Here is a 7,654-nt window from a genome sequence, read left to right as displayed (position 1 = left end):
CTTGAAGTCAATGTGTGTGGGAAAAATTGAAAGAGGCACTTGGTTCACTTGTGTTGACCCAAACGAGGCGGGGTAGGGGACGCACTGCACTGGGGTCTCAGTGCCCCAGCTATATCATTTCTTCAGGAGGGGCTCCCTGCACCCTGACACCAGCAGTGACGGCGGGCCTTGTGGGGGACCCCAGTGGTGTGACATCACAATGTGGCCCCATTCAGGATCTCAGAACTGACTTGCCCCCACACCTAGGATATAAGCTTACCATCCTAGGGCTGGCCTGCACTTCCAAGGCCACAGCAACCGAGACAAGCTGACCTGCCAGGCACTCCTGGTGAGTATTCAGACACTCTGAGAACCATGGACAGAAACACAGCTGCTGGCTGGCTGGCCTAGTGCCTCAGGGTCCCACACTCAAAGCTGCAGACCCACTGGGGCGTCCAGCAGTGTGCCAGGACAAGCCTGAGCCCTTCCCAGAGAAGCGGGCTCACCTGACACAGACACCCCTCTCCTGACCTTGTTGTGCGGGTTGCCATCCGCAGGAACTGATATTCTAATCACCTCCTGGGCCCAGTCTGCCACCTGCCTCAGCTCCCAGGACAAAGGTCATCTGGATGCTCGATAGAGGCTCTGGGGCAAGGAGGCCAGGTTCTGAGATGGCATAGCCACTAGAGAATCACTTGAGTCCATGCTGGGGACAGAGGCAGCCACTGGTCCAGTGATACCCTCACAGCAGCGTGAGTAGGTGGAGCCTCACTGGCCGCTGGAGGGAGGCCAAGACCGCCTCCCCTCGGACCATGTGCACGATGGCCTTCCTCTCGGCACACTTTGCCTTCTCTCTTGGGCTGTTTTTAAATCCACCTCCCAGTGGTGCCCAGTGTATCAAGTCTCTTCCTTCCCTCTTGGGACAGAGAGAGAGATTTGAGACCATTATGGGAAGTGGGTAGATGGGTGAGAACACCGGAAGGGCGGGCAACAGGGAAGAAGGTGCGGGGGTAAGGGGTGGTGAGGGCAGGAGGCTGGCTTTTTCCCAGCTGAGTCACCAGCCGTGGCTTGAGGGTGGTCCCGGGCCCAAAGGTCTTCAGCAGCCAACAGTGGGGACGGGCACCGGGGGCACCAGGAGGCAGAGCCTGCCTCCCCCAATGCCCTGTCTGCCCATTGGCTCCCCACATGGACCATTTGCCATCTGTAGGAACCAGCGGGTGTGCACAGGTGCAGAACAGCTCACACACAGGGGTGGTTTGTTGAGAGCCCATGATTTTGAGCCCTCATTCGGAAAGGAAAGGAACAAACACTAAGCATCTACTACGTTTCAGACCCACTATCCCTGTGATTGCTCTCAATTCCTGCCACCAGGAAGGTGAAGTATGTATTTTCATGCTCATTTTATAGATATGGAAACTGAGAACTATGTTCTGGGTTGGGTGCCACGTTTTAAGAGGGACATTAGCCTAGAATTTCTATACACTCCGTATGCGGACGAGCATACCCATAGATTAGAGTGCTCTGAAAATAGAATGGGCTCCTTTAGGAGGCAGCGAGAGTACCTTTGGAAACATCCGGGCAAACCGGGTGCCTTCCGTCAGCAGGGCTGGGACAGGATCCTTGTGATCAGTCGGGAACTGAACCAAAAGCTCTTTAAAAGCTGTTCCAAATCCCAGATTGCAGGATCTGGGTCTCAAAACCTTGTTCACCTTCCATGTTTGAACCCAAATGGGTCAGGCCTTCCAGGGGGGCTGCAAACATTTTTAACAGGGAAAACTTGCAAGGAACCATAGAGACCAGCTCCCCCAACCCGCAGGTAGGAAGCAGGCAGCCAGGCTGGTTCTGGGGGGTGATCCAAGGCCACAGAGCCAATTCCCAGCATGAATACGTGTTGAATGAATGAATGAAGGGATGACAGTGCCAGGACTGGAACCAGTCTGAATGCTGATCAGACATCCCTTAGCCCATCTCTCTCCCTCTCCTGAAACTCTTTCCTGTGAAGATTATGATTAAGCCAACACTTACTGAGCACCGACTGTATGCCAAGTGTGTTCACCAAGATGATTTCACGTAATCTGCCCTCACCCATCAGGTGGTGTCATCATCCGCATTTCTCAGACGACGATGGTTGGGTAACTGCCCCAAGGGATAGGGGACTTGGGGAGCCGCCACGAACGATAATGACAATGCAGGTCTCGCCAACTCCAAGGAGAGCAGGCACCTCCACCTGTCGCCTCCCAGCCTGTGCAGGGAAGCACTTCCTTATTTATCCTTCCCAAGGACAAACTGCTTGTGACTTGCCCAGCTGCTCAGGGGCTATTTTACCTCCTCTTCGGCTTCGTCCTGGCTGCCGTTGGGCTCCCCGTGGGACTGCCTCCTTCACCGCCTGTGCCTCTCGCCGTAACAGGACAAGTTGGAGTGACTGTTTCCACACCAACAGATGTTATGCGCCAAGGAAGAAAATATGCTAATCAAAATCAGCTTTGGCTAATTGTAGCAATTTCCCTTCTGCGCATTGCCCTGAAATAGTAGCCACGCTCTGTTCTTTTTTCACATCAGGGAGCCCCAAATTGGCAGCTTAAATGAGGTTGCAAAGAAGTCAGTTAAACAGGCCTTTTTGCTGCCAGTTACCATGGATGAAGCCGTGAACATGCTCTCCTGGTAAGACCCCAGTTCAACCATTCGGGGATTTGGCACCTTGCTGTGGATAATTCAGACCCACTGTTGGGCTGCGAGAACCTCATTTAATCCTGGGGAAAAGCAGAACCTCAAGGGACTTAATGAAGTGCCAAGCTCAAAAGCACATGGTCTGACCTTGAACCCTAGTTTACTCGTGGTTTGTTCTATAGCTAGCACCGGCCGATAGTGTTTTCCCCACTGAGGGAGATATTCGCATCTGTGCGGTCCCATATGGTAGCCAGGAGTCATGTGTGGCTGTTGGATTCTGGAAACGTGGCTAGTGGGACTGAGGAACTGAATGATCAATTTTAATTTTAACGTAAGTTTGGCTTAAACAGCCTTGTGTGGCTAGTGGTCCGGGTGGCTGTAGCCCTGCCAACTTTTGTGACTTCATCTCTTGACCTTGTTCCCCTCTCTCCAGCCCCCCCAACATGGCGGCCCCCTCCCGCTGAATTCACCAGCCAGACCTTCAGCCTATGCCTCTAACAAGCCAAGTTGTTCCCTTGGGGCTTTGGCAGCATCGCCCTGCCCTCTGGTCATTTTACAGTTTGCCCCTGTCCACCATCACCGCCTCAGATCAAGAGTGTTTCCTCAGAGCACCCTTCCTGACCTTGTCTGATATCGTCCCCAGCGCCACTCCCAACTGCTCCTGATTTCTCCGAAATTATCGTGTGTCTTAGTTCAGACTGCTATAACAGAGCACCATCGACTGGTGGCTTATAAACAACAAGCGTAACTCACAGTTCTGGAGGTGGGAAGTCTGAGATTAGGGGCCAGCACAGACAGGTTCTGGCGAGCAACTGTTTCCCAGTCGTGGACAGACCTTTTCTTGTTGTCGCCTCACGTGGTGGACAGTTTTCTGGGGTTCCTTTTATAAGGGCGCTAATCCCATTCATGAGTGTTCCACCCTAATCACCTAATGACCTAATCACCTCCAAAGGCCCCGCCTCCTCTTACATCACTCTAGGGGTTAGGATTTCAACAGACGAATGCTGGGGGTGGGGGGGCACACACATTCCACCATGGCATTGTGTTTGGCTATTTTCCTGGCTACTGCCATCTTCCTGGACAGGAACTTCAGTCCTGCAAGAGCAGGGGTGCTAGCTCTCGTGATCACTACCCCCCAGACCTGGAACAGTGCCTGGAATAGCACCTGGCAGGTGGAAAGTGCTCAGCACAGTGTCTAGAGCAAGTGAACACCCTGCAGGAGGCAAGACAGTCACTGCCTCAGTAGGCTTTTGCTGCGGAACCCAAAACTTAGTGGTTTAATACAGCAATGATCAATGATTTCTCCCAATGCCTTGGGTCAGAAATTTGGGTAGGGCTCAGCTCCACATGGCATCAGCGAGGGTCGCTCCCACAACCTTCCGGAACTCACATGGCTTCCAGATGGCATCTCCATGCGGTTAGTCAGACTTATGACAGCTGGCTTCTGAGGGAGGATGCAGAGCTGCCAGGCTTCTTGAGGGCCAAGCACAGTCCTGGCCCCACCACTTCACCACATTCTGTTGGTCCAGGCAAGTCCCGGGCAAGCCCAGATAAAGGGGGTTGGGGAGGGGGAATGCCCACCTTCCAGTGGGCAGGGCATACAGGAAGGAAGGAACTAGTGGCGGCCATCTTTGCTCACTACCACAGTCACTACCGATAACCCAATAGTGGTGCTTCTCAAACTGGATTGTGCACATGCACCATTTGACCCCTTGTTAAAATGGAGATGATGATATAGTAAGTCTGCAGTGTGGCCTGAGATTCTGCATTCCAAACAAGCTCCCAGGAGATGCCAAGCCTTGGGTCCATGACCATCAGAACCACCGGCAAGGCTGTATTAGAGTGCATCCTGTCAGGGCTTGCTTATGTTTAGGTTTGGCCCCAGACACAACCACTGGTGCATCATTCCCCTGGGTTAAGCATTGCCCATTACCACCAGGGTCCATGTGATCAGTTCCTTCTCCCCTGGTCTCCAGGCTTGTGCCCACAAGAACCATCCCACTCCATATTCCAAATGCTTCCCACACTTTGCTTCACCAAGCTCCACAGCTCCTTCCTCCTTTTCTCTAATATTGGATTCCCACCACACCTCTTGTAAAATTGGTGGGGCGGGGCTTTTTCAGTTACAAGCTATAATCAAACTCAAAATAGTTTAATGGAAAAGGATTGATGGCATGTCATGGCTTCAGGAATGGCTGGATCCAGCCCCTCAGTGATGTTGTCAGAAAACTTTCACCATCATCAGCTCTGCCTCCCCCTAGAGATCTCTCTGGCAGGCTTTCCCAAAATGAAGGAAGAGATGACCCCTGCTTTGCAACCACACCAGGAAGAAGACACCATTTATTTCCTAATCTTTCCAGCAAAAGTACCAGAGTGCTCTCTGCTTGGTCCCACTGGAGTCCCATGTCCACAATGAACCAATCATGGCGGCCAGGAGGATGTGTTACCTCAACGGGCAGGCCTTGGTCATACGTATGCTCCTGGAGCCAGGTAGTGAGGCCAGCTCCACCCAGGCCACACGGAATGGGGTCAAGAAAGGTGCAAAAATCAGAAAGAAGAGAGAGCTCTTGAGAAGCTAAGAACTCCCCACAGTTCACCATGAGAACAGATGTTCTGTGATGGCTGGGGAAGCAGAGGGCAGGGGCCTTACTGATGTCAGGGAGCCCACAGCCAACCAGGCCTCTTGGCCCCCAGCACTGACTCAGAGGGGCTAAGACCTTTAGTACCAGAAAAGACTTGAAAATTAGCCAAGGCACGTTCCACAGAACACTGGCCCAAGGGATGTTAATTGATGTTACTTAAAAGGCTGTGTGGTCCAGGAAGCTTAAGGAGTGGGTTAGGCTAAGATGGCAGTTGCCTTGCTGCACAGGACTTGTCAGGGACCTTGAGTAAGCTGGAGTAAACTATGAATCCTCAAGAGTAAGGGGAAGATGAAGGCTATTGTTCTTTTGAGCACACTTTGGAAAATTATCAACCTAACTCCACCTCACCCATTTTATAGATGAATCAACTGAGGCTGAGAAAGGGAACATGATTGGGGCAAGTTAGTGTAACTCGTTAGTATGGAGTTTCTCCCCTGCTGCTATGACATTGACAAATCTGATGCTGCATTGGAAGAGTTGCCTTGTAGTTCAGGGTGGCCTGTGCCCCAAGAGCTGGTTGTTTTCCTTCCCCGTGAAAGGTGTTTTCCTCTCCCCCAGACATCCCCTGCAATGACCCTTAGGCTTCCGTGGCATGGCCCCTGTGAGGGGCTCTAGGCTCCCTGAGTGTTGACCCTTGCCTGGGACCTGCCCTTTGCCACTGCCAGCCTGACGGGAACCACTGACCAGGCAGGAAGCCCTGTGGGTCTGGACTTAGAAAAACACAGCCACCCGCCGAGCAAGATGGCAGCATTCTGAGGTTGAAGAGGCTCCAAGGTTGGCCAGACATGGAAGAGTAGCAACAGCCAGGGCACTAGGAGTGCCAGACAGGAGGGGCCCGGGGAAGATCAGGTTCCTGGGGCCAGGCATGCCCCGTAAATCCAGACAGAGATTGTGCGTCAGGGCCGCACCGTGAGGTGGTGGTTATCACAACAGCATCTTTGAGGACTTCTCTGGTGCGAGCACTTCATATGTGGTGCTTCTAAGCCACTCAATGGCCCACATTTACAAACAATAGAAAGTGGCCATTGGTCAGTTGGCAGAACTCACAAGAATTAGCTCAACATGAAGGACTCAAGCTCCTCTCCTTGCCAAGGACACAGTTGTGGATGTGTTATTAAACCTCGTTAACCTTCAGTTTTCTTACCGGTTAAATGGGGCTAAAATGAGCTCCTGCCTCACAGCTTTATTATGAGGATTGTACATATATATATATATATATATATATATATATGTATGTATGTATGTATGGCTTCAATGTGCCTCCATAGTAAGGACTTCTTATGTGATGGTGGTAATGGAGAGGTGGGCTCAGGTCCAAGTTCCCAGCTAGACAGGGGCAAAGCCAAGATCAAACACAGGTCCCGCCAATGCCCTGGCTTGGCTCTTTTCTGCCCCTGCAACTCAGAGAAGCAACACTGAGCAGACAGCAATGGCTCAGAGCCCAGGGAGTGCAAAGGGCTTTTTCAGGTCTTCCTCTGTATGAGAGGGGGGATGGCATCTGTGTCTCTTTGGTCACTTCCAGGTGACTCTATCCAAAGACCAGGTAGAGAAGTCGATGTCGAGAGCAGAGCCAGCACCAAGCATGACTTGGGTGGGCACCTGCCATCAGCAGTCAAGGCCCAGGAGGGAAGAGATTGGGGACCACACCCTAGCATTTTCAGCCAGGTCTACATGGACTGGAAACCATGTCTCCACCAGTGGATGCTTTTCTTCCCCATTAATTGAGATATAATTGACATATACTATTATATTAGTTTCAGATGTAAAACATAATAACTTACTATTCATATATATTGCAAAATATATAGTCTAGTTACCATCCAATACCATACATAGTTACAAATTTTTAAGAACTTCTAAGATCTACTCTCTAAGCAACTTCCAAATATACACTTTTATTAACTATGGTCACTATGCTGTACGTTATATCCCTGTGACTTATTTATTTTATAATGGGAAGTTTGTGCCTTTTGACTCTCTTCTCCCATTTTACCCACCCGCACCCCCCACCTCTGGCAACCACCAATCTGTTCTCTGTATCTATGAGCTCGGTTTGTTTTTATTTGTTTGTTTGTGTTTTAGGTTCCACATATAAGTGAAATCATGTGGTATTTGTCTTTCCCTGACTTATTTAACTTAGCATAATGCCCTCAAGTTTCATGTTATTGCAAATGGTAAGATTTCCTTCTTTCTTATGGCTGAATAATACTCCATTTTATGTATATACCACATTTTCTTTGTTCATTCTTCCATCAGTAGACACTTAGGTTGTTACTACGTTTTGGCTCTTGTAAATAATGCTGCAATGAACATGGGGGTACAGATATCTTTTCAAATTAGCGTTTTCGTTTTCTTTAGATTAACAG

The 7,654-nt window shown here is 50.5% G+C and overlaps 1 protein-coding gene across 4 annotated transcripts in view; it reads left to right on the top strand.

Annotated features, from left to right (window-relative positions):
• The first annotated feature begins 235 nt into the window (after positions 1–235).
• The window catches only part of BANF2 (BANF family member 2), a 32,737-nt gene continuing 25,318 nt past the window's right edge, over positions 236–7,654 (top strand). For 2 of the 4 annotated variants that reach the window (XM_027623050.2, XM_027623052.2), the window contains exon 1: positions 238–328. The gene's annotated coding sequence lies outside the window, so the exon portion shown is untranslated. Of the gene's footprint in view, positions 329–1,332; positions 1,360–7,654 lie in introns of those variants that run through there. The other 2 variants (XM_027623055.1, XM_027623051.2) reach the window with 2 other exon arrangements.

The sequence above is a fragment of the Zalophus californianus genome, chromosome 8, assembly GCF_009762305.2.
Source record: "Zalophus californianus isolate mZalCal1 chromosome 8, mZalCal1.pri.v2, whole genome shotgun sequence".
NCBI lineage: Eukaryota > Metazoa > Chordata > Mammalia > Carnivora > Otariidae > Zalophus > Zalophus californianus.
This window is presented reverse-complemented; position numbering and strand designations above follow the sequence as displayed.